This window comes from Echinops telfairi, unplaced genomic scaffold, assembly GCF_000313985.2.
Source record: "Echinops telfairi isolate 266 unplaced genomic scaffold, ASM31398v2 ScPeMD7_31;HRSCAF=116, whole genome shotgun sequence".
NCBI lineage: Eukaryota > Metazoa > Chordata > Mammalia > Afrosoricida > Tenrecidae > Echinops > Echinops telfairi.
This window is the reverse complement of record NW_022103928.1, coordinates 12,992,857-13,006,856: the sequence shown is the minus strand read 5'-3', so window position 1 is coordinate 13,006,856 and position 14,000 is coordinate 12,992,857.

The following is a 14,000-nucleotide window of genomic DNA, read 5'->3' as shown; positions in this document are numbered from 1 at the left end:
TCTGTGCCTACTTATCTTTATGATGCTCCTCCTGTGTTCTAGTTGTGTTAAAATTCCCTGTAAGCAACTCTCCTGGGCTGGATTCTGCGGAGTCCCTCTGGTGCGTGTCACTCCGTCACCATCTTCCCAGGTGCATTGTTGTGACAGAAAAAAGTTTTTGATTTTTTTTCAATAATGCAGTCTTCAATTTTCTTAAAACTTTAAAAACAAGACACTCCATGGTTATCCAATGTCTGTTGAGAAAATCAGTCAAGATTAACCCGTTGGAATCCCCCAGTCACCATAACTTCTGAGCTGATATCCTTGCATGGCCCAACATGCCTCACGTAGATTAAGCCTCCAGTGAATTCCCTCTGACTCTAGACTGGGGGTGTGAACAGCCATACTGCCATGCAGAGTGCATTTGAAAAGTGTTGTAGCTACAGTTGGTTGAAAATTTAACACCTTATCATTTGATCTCCCTTCTGACCCATTTTAATTTTTTTTCTATTTTTTAATATTTTCTACTTTCTTTTTGATGGAGGGTTTTCTCTGTTTTACTTATTGTTAGTTTTTTGGGGGGATGTTTTCTGTATATGAAATTCAGGATAGGTAAATTTATAGATACAGTAACTGGATTAATGGCTTCTTAAAGCTATGACAAGAAAGGTTGGAGGAAATGGGGAGTTTAAACAGGAAGTACTAAAAAGAAGAAAGTGTTCTAAAGTTGTAGTCAGGATTGTACAACTCTTTTTAATATGATTGAACTATTGTATTGTATCATGTGAATTATATGCAAATAAAAAGCTCTCCTAGGGAAGAATTGGCTAAGGAATTGAATAAATCATTCATTTCATAACTGCAACAGCGGTTTTGGATCTTGAGTTGTTTCCTAAACCCATCAAGATGACAAAGGACAGGAAAAATAATAACAAAACCCTTTTTTTGGGTCATTTGCTAAAGCCTTTCATTTACAAGATGGATAATTGGTGGGTGTTAAATATTGGGTAGGACCATGAAGCAAGATGATAATCAAGATAATAAATAATATATTTATATAAAAGACATTTTTCAGAAATCTTGATACGAGTCATAAGGCTTCAAGTAAACATATGAGTATAAAAGAATTGTTCACCAACTTCTTGTGAATAACCGGTGAATAGAAGAGTAGCAGTCATTTGACTTGGCCATGGAGGACTGTGTGGGTGTGGAGGGGAAAGCTTGGCTTTGCAGAAGGAAAACCTCGAAGGATCTGCACATGTTTGATGGGGGAGTGGCTATGCCATGTTGGGATGTAATGAAGAGACTTTCTACTTCGAGTTCTCAAAAGTCTCTTACTCAATTACCAGTAGTTTTCTACTTAAAAGTGGAGAGAAGCCAGAAGCAAAGTACATGATAATGTGCATTTTCTTCTATTATCTCTAAAATAATCTTATATTTTCTAACTCTGCTCGAGTAGAAGAAATTAGCCATATTGATGATACAAGTTGAAGGACATGAGAAAGCTTGACTAAGATATTTATCAGGTCCACTTCCCATCTGTCAATTTGTTGTGATATTGTGACTTGCATGTTTCTATGACTCTTGCTATGTCAATCTTATTTTATTGTACATACCAGCAGGGTCATTCATGAATAAAGCTTTAATAAAGCTTCTATACTAAGATAAACTAGAAAGAAAAGCCTAGTGATCTACTTCTGAAAATAATCCAGAAAAAAACTTTGGGTCACAACAGCATGATACTGGAATAAGAGTGTCCTAGATCAGAAGGCACTCAAAATCCTCATACACTGTGGCCACAACAATGGATTTGAGCATACCAATGATCATGAAGATGGCACGGGATTGGGTATTTTACACATGGGGTTGCCATGTATGATCAGAGTCAACTCCAAAACTAACCACAGTGGCATCCTACCAGGGAACACAAAGGTGTGGATATTAAAAAAGCATTACTAGTTATATACGTATCGTCAGGTGCACCATATGCTCAATAAAACCACAGACTTCCCAGTCCTGTACCCCTCTCACAATTGTTCCTCTGCTTGAGCCCACAGTTGCAGGCCTCTGTTCAATCTAGGGCCTTCCTCTTTTCTCTGCCACCCTACTTTACCAAGCACGACACCCTGCTCTAGGGATTGGTCTCTCTTGATAATATGTCCAAAGTATGTAAGCCGCTCTTGCCATCCTTACCTTAAGGAACACTGGCTCACTGGCTGAACTTCCAAGATGGAACCATGGTGCCTTCAGTGCTCTTCTCCAGGACCACAGTTCAAAGCCATCCATTCTTCTTAGTCTTCCTTAATACCCAACTTTCCAGTGCGTATAAAGCCAGTGAAAATACCGTAGCTTGGGTCAGGCTTACCTTCATGCTCAAAGTAACACCTTTGTGTTTGAACACCTTAAAGAGGTCTTGGGCAGCACATTTAACTAATGCAACGTGCCATTTGATTGCTTGACTACTGTTCCCATGAGCATTGATTGTAGAGTCAACTGAGATGAAATTCTTGACAATGTCAACCTTTTCTCAGTTCATCATGATGCACCAATTGGTCCAGATATATTTTAGTCTTCTTGACATTGAGTTGTAATGCACACTGAAGGCTGCAATTCTTGCCCTTCATCAGCAAATGCTTCAAATCCTCACTTTCAGCAAGCAAGGTTGTGTCTGTAATCTGCATATCACGGGTTGTTAAAAAACCTTCCTCCAATCCTGATACTGAATTCTTCTTTATATAATCTAGCTTTTCCGATGATTTGCTCAACATACAAATTGAATCAGTATGGTGAGGGGATACAAGCCTGACACATACCTTTCCTGATTTTTAAACTATACAATATTTCCTTTTGATGTTCCCATAACTGCTTCTTGATCCATGTACAAGTTCCTCATGAGCACAGTGAAGTGTTCTGCAGTATTGCCTTATAATTTTTTTGCCTTGCATCTCACCTTATTTATTTTTTAAAGAATTGTTCCGTTGCTGACATTTCTCACTTACATTCTTCAAGGTTATCCATAGTTTGTTTTGATCCACACAGTCAAATCCCTTGGCATTGTTAATAAAACACAAGCAAATATCTTTCTGGTGTTCTCTACTTTGAGTCAAGATCTAGCTGCTATCAGTAAGGATATCCCTTGTTCCACATCCTCTTCTGAATCCAGCCTGAACCTCTGAGAGTTCCTGTCCATATACTAGTGCAACCATGTTGGATGATCTTCAGCAAAATTTTACTCGAATGCAATATCAATGATATTGGACCTGCTGTCGAGTCACCTTGCTTTGGAATGGGCACAAATACGGATCTCCTCCAGTCAGTTGGTCAAGTAATTGTGTCCCAAATTTCCTGACAGAGAGGAGTGAGTGCTCCCCGTGCGTTATCAGGTGGTTTATATGTGTCAATTGGTATGCCCTCAATTCCTGGAGCCTTGTTTTTGGTTAATGTTTTCCATGCAGCTTGAACTTCTTCCTTTAGCACCATTGGTTCTTTCTCATATGCTACTTCCTGAATTGGTAGAATATCAACTAGTTCTTTTAGGTACAGTATACATAATGGGCAGAAAGATTGCTAATCCCTCCACCCCCACCCCAGACTATTTCCCCCCCTTTCCAAGTGAAAGGACCCATGAATTCTAGATGAGTTTATAAGCTGAGTGTAGCCTAATCTACAAGTTCTATAAATATGGGGAAATTTTACGGTGTATGTTTCTGGAACCTCCCTTGAGAGTTAGAGGTTCAAGGTTGTCTAATAAATGATAACTTAAGACAAACATGTATTTGATATTTTGTTTGTTTTTTGTGATGTACTAGCTCTACAGGCATTAGTTTTGTCATACACACACACACACACACACAAACACACACACACATATATATATAGCCTTGCAGGTAACCTTCTGTATTTTTCCAAGCATTGTTCAGTCACTTACATTTCCCACCTGTAGAAATAAAAGCTCCATATAATTTGGTCTAATAAGTTTTCCTATATATGTTATTCTCCTTTAGTAAAAATAAAAAATAAAATAATCCTGCCTCGAGCGTAGTAACACAGGTACCCTCTTATGCTGATGGTATGACTGTGAATTATTTCTGAAGAGCTCTTTGGGTGTATGTTACAAGACTCTTCTCAAAGTCCGTGTTCTTTCATCCAATTTGTAGAAACTGATGGAGGACAGTTGGAGCCCAAATCCCATCTGCAGAGTACCTATTCAGGTTAAGCCTCTGGGACATCCCTCCTGGCCACAGTCAAGGGATTCCGAACAGTTTGGCTATTAGAGTTTATTGAAAACTTGATTTTGGTGGATGGAACTACCATATAATATGATACTTGATCAGTTCACCTCTGTCTTGATTCACCCTGAATTTGCTCTATGTTTAAATATTTTTCATTTATTCCACGACAGAAAATTTCTCTCTGGCTTATTTTAATATTGCCAGTGGTCTTTTTTATTTCCTTTTTTCATGATTTCTTTTTGTTATTTTCTATCATTTAAAAAATATGTTTTCCAGTTAATGAAGCACAAAAGGAGGAGATGCATTGCGACAATAATTGATGTGGGATCAGGGATGTGTGAATATAATTAGGGAGCAAATAGTGGATACAGAAGGGGAAGGATACACTAGAACTGATTGTGATGATGTACATACAACTCTTTTTAAAAGCAACTTAACTATGGAAATGCATGATATGAATTTTGTATCAATAAATCTATTAGGGAAAAAAGTCCATGTTCTTTGACCTAGTAGCTCCAGTTTTAGAAATTGACCCAATGGTATTATTTTAATTTTTCTACAAAGAAGTTTAGGATATTCATCTCAGAAATATTCTTGATAGTGAAATATTATTAAAGCATTTAAATATTCAACTACAGAAAAATGGTTAAATTATCTCTGATATATCAATATTACATATGGTTCAAAATCATTTTAAATAAAATGTAGCAATGATTATAATTGTAAGTGTATATATATTAAATATACGAGGAGTTACCAAAAAAAAACAACAGATTTTTTTCAAAGCAATATGTTAACATTTTTTTACAAACCAACCTTATCACCTTCAGAGTACTCTCCATTATTCTTAATACATTTGTTAAATGTGCAAGTCCATTCTTGGAAACATTTTCCAAATTCATCTGCATGGCTGACAGCACCTCCCTCATTTTTTCTCCTCATCTCTTCTGCATCGTCAAATCTCTGTCCTTTCATGTCCCTCTTCTTTTGTGAAAACAAAAGAAGTCTCACCAAGCAAGGTCAGGTGATTAAGATGTGTGGGGCAAGAGAGGCATGCTGCTTTTTTGCCAAAAACTGATACACTGAGATGGGTGGGTGAGCAGGTGCATTGTCGCGGTGGCAAAATCAGACCCCCAACTACCCCAAGTCAGGCTTTTTTTTGTCATACACTGTTATGCAATATTTCAGAACCTCTAAATAGAAAGCTATATTCACAGTCTGACCTGGTGGAAGAATTCCAAATGCACTACAAGTTGACATTTTCATCCATTCGAGAAGATGATGGACATCTGGAATAAGGTTTGTCATCAATCAACATTTCATCTTTCTTGAAATGAGAGAACCACTCCTATACTTGAGTTTTTCCCGGTATTTCCTTGTAAGCTGTGTTAAACATCATAACAGTTTCTGGGGCATTTTACCCAAGTCAGAAACAAAATTTCACAGTCACACTCTGTTCTCTTAAATCAGCCATCACAAAAAATGAGGTTCACGCAAAACTGCAATGAAAAAAATTCATTGTGGCCAGAGAGAACCTTCCGAGGTAACACCACTGGGTGCACTAACTCAGAGTGAGTTGCTTGATGTTCCCTTAGTGGGAAAAATGCATACTACTATGAAAGATCCACTCCGCCCAATGCAATTCCAGGATTTATTTGGTACCCTCATGTGGTGTGTGTGTGTGTGTGTGTGTAAGAGAGAGAGAGAGAGAGATGCAGAGTGGAGCCTTTCTGGTATAGTAGTTATGCATTGGGCTCTGATCCACATGGTTGGCAATTCAAAACTACTAGCAACTGCAAAGGACAATGACTGAGCTTTCTACTCCTGTAAAGTTACAGTCTCAGAAACCCATAGGGGCTTACTGTGAGTCAGCATTAACTTGATGGCACTGAATTTGGTTTTCTTAGATGTACACATATAAGGGGGCTTAAAATTTAAGTGGAAAATGTAATTTTTCATGAACTTTTTGAACCATACTCAAGTTTAGATGCCATAACCTTCTATTGATGTGGGATTTGAATATAGGATAAAATAGTATTTTATTCTGCTAAATTCAAGATATCAGTATACTGTTAAATCTCATATATATCTACACACACACACACACACCCTCAGTTATGAAATGGCTCCAAGCTTGAACTTTCCACTACCTAAACAGCAAAGTTTGAAAAATATCCACTCTGTGTTTGTAAATTTGATTGTCAGTCGGACTAAAAATCTGACTTGAAAAAACTGGCCCAGGCTGACAATGAATCCTGCGTCTCGAGTCCCTGCCACAAAGGCGTGCTGCTTCAGTCTCAGGGCTGCTCTAGCTCAGACAACATACAAGTGCTGTGTTATGCTTTGGAATATTCATCCTTGTACTTTTATTTGTGTTTTATTTGCATAAAATATCATACCCATAGCTCCAAAGAAAGTTAGTGACACCACTAAAGTAGTAAAGCTAAGAAGAAAACAGCACTATGATAGAGTTCAAGAGAGAAATCATTGCAAAATGTATCTGATTTGGTGGCTGAATACATCAGATCAACATTATCAACAGTTTTGAAAAGAAAAATGTGATTAAAGTGGTAATGTAGTGAAAGGTGTGAAATTGTTAACCAAAGAATAAAGAACACAGGCCTTGGAAGAGGTTGAAAAGTTACCATTAATTTGGATAAATCAGAAACAGCTGGATGGCGATAGTGTAGCTGAGATACTAAGGTAGTTATTTAATGAAAAATATTGCAGGAGCAAGTGCAGAGCAACACAAAGTGTTCAAAGACAGCCCTGGCTGGTTTTAAAAATTCAAAAGGAGAATAGCAGACACAGTGTAGTGAGACATGGGAAAGGGGTGAGTGCAAATAAAAAGAAAGCCAATTTTTTGCTTATGCACCTGCTTTGTCCTCAGCGATCGAGTCAGGACAGGCTGATATGCTTCTTCCATGTGGGTTTTGTTGTTTCTCAGATAGATGGCTGCTTGTTTATCTTCAGGGCTTTAAGACTTCAGATGCTATATTTTTTGGTAGCCGGGCACCATCAGCTCTCTTCACCACATTTGCTTGTGCACCCAATGTCTTCAGCGATTGTGTCAGGAAGGTGAGCATCTTAGACTGCTGAATTGTTAGAACAAAGTGTTTTTGTGTTAAGGGAGTACTTGAGCAGGGGCCTACTGTCCATCTGTTTCCTTAATACTAAACCTATAATATATGTACATAGATATATTTCCCCCTTGTCATATATAAATATATTTACATCTGTATATATCTGTATTTAGATCTTTATAACTACCCTTTACCTCCTAGTTCTTTCCTCTATTTCTTTGTACTTTTCTCTTGTCCCACTATCATGTTCAACCTTCATTTGGATTTTAGGAATTCCTCTCAGTTACATTGCCCTTGCTCCAGTCCTGTCAGACCTCTTACAGCCTCCTTGCCACTGATTTTGGATCACTTCTTGTTCCCTTGTCCCTGGGTTTGTTAACACCAACTTCCTTTTCCCCGCCTCCTCTTCTCCCATGTCCCCCTGGAACTGTCATCCCATTGTTCTCTCTTCCAGCTTGTTTATCCTGCCTATCCCTTCCAGGTAGACATGCTATGTACCATCACAAGACTGAGCACAATGAAGCAACAATAGAAATGAAAATAATAGCTGCTACAACAACAACAACACACACACACACACACACACACACACAAACCTATAAATAGTTCAGGGTCTGTTTGTTGTCTTTCACGAGTGCTTTCCAATCAAGTCTTATGGGGTGCCATGCCCTGGCCCTACATCTATCCTTGGGGACTTCATTGCTCTGCTCCCCCCACTACTCTGCTACATGCCCCCAGAGCCTGGCTTCTGTACAAGCCCCCATTAAAATGATTTTTTTAAAAATAAAAAGAAAGCCAATAAATGTATTGCTGAATTTGCTGAATACATAGAGGCAGAGGTTTTCGTTCCCCAACAAGTGTTTAATTGTGGTAAAACTGGAATTGGTGGGGTGGGTAAGTGGTATGGGGAAATGCCCAATAAGACCTTCATTACTAAAGAGGAAAAGTCATTGCCAGGCCACCAACCAAGGAAAGATAGCCGCACTCCATGGGGGGGAGCTAGTGAGGATTTTAAAGTGAAGCCCATGTAGGGTTCCATTCAGAAAACCCACAGGTTTTTAAACGGCACAACTCAATGAAAAATAAGTTAAGTGTGCTGTGGAGGGAAGATAATAAAGCATGGGTGACTAGGCCATTTTCCACTGAGTGGTTACATGCAATGTGTGGGCCTAGTGTAAAAAATACTTGCAGGGGAAACACATGCCTGTAAAAGCACACCTCATAATGGACCATGCTCATGTTCATCCTCCAGGTTTGCGGGGTGAGTGGGGTGATAATTGCGCTGTTTTCAAGGTTAAGTTCTTGCCCCTGAATACGACTCTTCTCATCCAGCCCATGGGTCAGCAAGTCGTTGTTGATTTCAAAAAATTATACACCAAAGCAACGTTCCAGTGGTGCTTTGAAATAATCTCAGACACCAGTTGACCTTCCGAGAATTCTGGAAAAGTAATTTTCACGTCCTCCCTGCATTACCTTTATCAACAAAGTCTCTTACAAGACCATGAACTCGGGCATGGCAAAACTTGTGGCCAGAAGCTGTGACAGAGGCTTTGAAGGCCTGGAAAGCTCTGAAGATGAGTCTATTGTGGAGGCTATTGTATCTCTCAGCCCCTCAACGGGGCTAAAGGCTGATGAAGAGGATGTGGAGGGCGGTAAAGGAGCACAGTTCAGAGCTCACCACTGAAGATCTTTAGGGTTTCAGGAGGAGCAGCAACAGATGGCAACTGAAGAAATATTCTGGGTGGAGGAGAAGGTTTCTAGTTCATTAATAAAAGAGATGAACGCTAAATGGATGGAAGTGGCCACTTTCTGGAAAGAACATCACCCACATCAGGCACTGATAGAACAGTGAACTTGGCGAATGAAATGCTACCTCTCACTCTAGGAACAGTTGGAAAAGAAGGTAGAAGCAGGCATCATTGGACACATTTTTAGTGAGAAAAGGTAAAAAAAAAAAAAAAGAAAGACCAAGAGAAAAGAAAAGCTAGCTGTCTTCATTGAAGGAGACTCTCCTTCCAAAAAATAACAGCTCTCCTCCTGCTCCAGTTTCTCCCAGCCCCCCCTGTGCCAGGAAGCCTCCACGTCAAGGTAAACTACCTGTACAAATTTCAAAAAAAAATTATTTACTGTATTGTGTTTGTATTGATATTTAATGTGGTATATTTATTGTGGTTAGATATTAGAGGGTATTTCCACAACCTAGGGCTGTGAAATTTGCTTTCAAGTCCTGGAAAAGTGAATGCATAAAGGCAATTTGGGGAACTCAGAATCAATTATTTGGTTTTCCATGATTTCTTATGGGAAAAAGATGTTTAGTTCTCTAACTTTTCAGTTGAAACATAAATTTGGAAACAATTGACTTGGCAACCGAGGTATCACTGTACTATAACTTTAAATGGCTATTGCCACTGAGTAAATTCCAGTTCATAGTGACATTATAGGCCAAAGTAGCACCGCACTTTAGGGCTTCCATTGCTGTCAACAGGGAAGCAGGGGCCACATCTGTCCTTTGCGGAGCAGCTGGTGGGTTAGCAGCTGGGCACTTAACTACTGTGCCACCAGGAATCTTAAATAGGCACAAAAAAATGACGCAAAGAAGGAATGAACACATTATATTATCAGCTGCCTCCTTATGGGGTATTATGGGGGTCATGGGGTTTTTTTGTTTTGAGCTTTAAATTGATGTGCATTTTCAAATTTTCCATAATGACCATGTATTTTTTTAATAAATCATTTTACTGGGACTATTACAGCCCTTATAGCAATCCACACATCATTTGTATCAAACACATTTATACATATGTTTCCATCCTCATTTCCAAAACATTTTCTTTCTACTTGAGCCATTGGTATCGGCACCTCTTTTTCCCCTCCCTCCCCCATTCTCCCACCCTTAGGACCACTTGATAAATTATAAATTATTATTATTTTCATGTCTTACACCTTCTGCTGTCTCCGTTCACCCATGTTTCTGTTGTTTGTCCCCCTTAGGGTGAAGGTGGGGAGGGAAGGTTGTTATATGTCAATCATTGCAATTGGTTCTCCCTTTTTCCCCTTCCCTCCCACCTTCCCCCTACCCTCATTGTATTGCTACTCCCACTACTGTTCCTGAGGGGTTTATCTGTCCTGGATTCCTTGTGTTGAGAGCTCTTATCTGTACCAGGGTACATGCTCTAGTCTAGCTGGGTTTGCAATGTAGAACTGGGGTCATGATAGTGGGGGGAGAAAAAGCATTAAAGAACGAGTGGAATATTGTGTTTTGTTGGTGCTATACTGAACCTTGCCTGGCTTGTCCCTTCCTTGTAAACTTTTTGTGAGGAGATGTCCAGTTGTCCAGAGATGGGCCTTGAGTCTCTGCTCCCACCCCCCTCATTTGCATCGATATGATTGTTTGTTTTTCATCTCCTGATGCCTGATACCTAATCCTGTCAACACCTTGCGATCACACAGGCTTCTTTCATGTGGGCTTTGTTGCTTTTCTGCTAGATAACTGCTTGTTTAACTTCCATGTAACCATGTATTTTTATTGTAATTCTAAAGCAGAGTTAAAACTATAAATCAAGTTCTAGATTCCAGATTGAATAAAAGAAGAAATCGCATTGTGAAGTCTGACTTCAGCAAGGTTTTTTGCCTCTAGCTCTGCTCCATGTAGCATGATCACTGTGGTCTGCCAAAGGCAGCATTCACTCCTTGGTTAAGAACTTGATGAGTCTAAAATGGGTGATGAACCCATTATTAAAAACGCATCACTGCTGAATCGACTCAAAAATAATATTAATACAAAATGCATCTACTTGTGCACTGAGCAGCTTGATGACCAAAATGCCCAGAAAATGAAACTCCTACAATTTAAAGCCACACAGTCAGGCTCTCTCTTCAGAAATGTAACCACTCTGTTATCTGACAATGTGGATTATTGCTTAGTTACTCATTAAATGCTCATTGAAGCTGACTGAACAAAGACTGGCTTTCCCGGAAGGTGTCTGAAAGTGCAGAAACTCGAGACAGTAGTAATGTTTGCATTCGGGAGCAAATCGGATCGGTGGCCTCAGCAAAGAGCACCACCGCATTGGATGGAATCACATCCCATGCACGTGGGATTTGAGGAGGGGATAAAATAGTACTGTATTCTGCTCATGTCAAGATATCAGTTTTGCTATGAAATTTCAGCAAATTTCTTTAAAATGACCCCAATGTATACTCTAGGATTTATTGATGTGCATGCTTTACAGTAATATTTGTAATATTGAAAATAGAAAAAACATGCAATGCCTACAACTGAATTTTTGCTACATAAATATGTTTCAATATAATAAAATCATATAATGTTATTCACAAATACTGTGAAAGAATATTTAATGGCATAGAAAAATATTAACATCTATAAACAAATGCGATTATCCGATTGAAATTCATGTATATAAATATATCGTACATATATAGAGGGACATATGTGTTCACAGAAACAAATGTTTGCACCAAAACACTTGATCAAGATATGGCTATTTTCCTTCCCTTTCATTTTTTACCGTTTCTAAACTTCGTGCAATAAAAAAAGACCCTATAAGTCTTCCCATGCTTCTGACCCAGGAACACGTAAGTACCTTACATTAATAATAAAGACAGTTGTAATAGAGGCATTAAAGCATTGTAACTGAGGCTAGCTCTCAAATGAGTTGGGATATCTATTTATACACATGAGGACAGATTGCTACTTAACACTAACAGCAGGTGCTCTGTTAATGGCAGTATACTGCTCCTCTCTACATGGGAAAAAGAAACCAGCTTGTCCTTGGGACTTTGGATCATGAAAAGGCAAAGCCTAACTAGAGTGGTCAAGAGTTAAGTAGAAATTGAGGATGGTTTTAACTGCTCTACACATTATCACATTTCGCCCCCTTCATTCTGTGTTGAATTTCTCTTCTGGGGTTTTGTTTATTGAAAGGTGAGCCCAGGATAGGGCAGGTGCTGAGAGTGAGAATATAAGTGTGGTTCTCTTTCCCACTGTTACTAGGCCAGGAATAGTAAGAGAGTTATATCTCAGAGGCTTAGAGACATTATGATTCCAAGCTTGCAGAAGACAGTTCATTATCAATGGACTTGTACATCCTTGGCTTTCTACTTTCCAAGAGCTTTCAACTTACTTTGAAATGCAAGTCATGTAGCGACTACAAAGAAAGTGAAACCTGCCCCTACTAAAAGCTAATAGTGAACTAAGAGTGCATAGTGATTATGCATTGAGCTGCAATCTGCATGGTTGGCAGATCGAAACCAACAGCAGCTCCACCATAGAAAGACTGGGCTTTCTACTCCCATAAACAGTCACCGTCTTGGAAACGCAGAGTGGGTCGTTATGAATCAGTATTGGCTGGATGGCAGTGAGTTTGGTTTGGTTTAGAAGAATGCATAGGCTGGATGCTATCAGAATAACATGAAGAATTTTCACTAAGATTCAGAGGGTGAGGCAGAAGACAGTTGAATCTCTATCCTTTCTCATCAGGTAAGAATGCATTAACTGCAAGGAATTGAAAGCCCGGTATAGAGTGGCTTAAGCAGTTCAGACATGCATTATGCTATTGAACAACAGGGCAGGTGCTGGCACCGAATCAGCAGTTCCGTGATGGCCTCACAGCCAAACACACCTCTTAAGCTATTTTCATACCCTGCCTTGTGCTTGGTTTGTGTCCTCGGGTTTGCTACCTTAATATTGCAAAGGGGTTGCCCCTTTCAGACACTGTATTTGAAATCAATGGCAGAACGAAAGGGAAAGAAATGTGAATCTGTCTTTTTTAGTACGAAAGCAAAGCCTTTCTGAAAACTCTTCTCTTTACCACTAGCAACCTCCTGTTCTTAGCCCTGTGTTCGATCACCTGCTGCTGAAAGAGGGGCTGGAAGCAAGAATGCTTCATTTGTGTCCTTCAGCTTTTCCGTGAAAGTAGATCAGGAACAAGGGGAGGTGAAATGGTAGCTATGATTATTTTAAACTATTATGTTTACCCCAAAGAGAGATCCTCTTTCTCCTTGTGGCTTTGATATTTGTACGACCATTTGTCTGTTATTCTTGGTGATTCTTTCTCTGCTTCCAACAATTGTTACAGTACGGCTCCACTTTTTCACGTTGTCAGCTAGATCTTGGCATTCACACAGCATAACGCATAGGGAACTTGGGATCTTCAAAACACTAAACCAGGATGGAAAACTTAACGAGGGGTCTTTTAAACCAGAACAGGACCAACAAGGCTCCTGGACAAGATAACACCAAAAACGATTTTCTGCCAAGGTCATCAGAAGGTCACGGGATGGGAAACTGTCTGATTACTATGGTATACTTTTCAGATGGTCTTTGCCTCTCTTGTTTTACCCTCATGTGATGAGAGAGTACTGCTATTAGAAAGATGGACCCTGGGGCTGAAAATTCTAGTACTTTGAAAAGAAAACTATTAAAAACAAAGTATTCTGCATCAGTGTCCTTCAATTAGAGAAAGAAATACTGTTCTACTAAGAAGTCATTTTAGATATATTTTTTCTAATGATCCTACTCAATAAAATTTCAACACACACTGTGCATCTGTTTATGTATTGTATGCATGTATCTTGGGGTCCCTGAGTGGTGCCAATGAGTAAAACTGCTCACTGGAAAATTGGAGGTTCAACCCCACCCAGAAGCACTTTGGGAAAAGGCTTGGTCATCTACTTCAGAAACTCA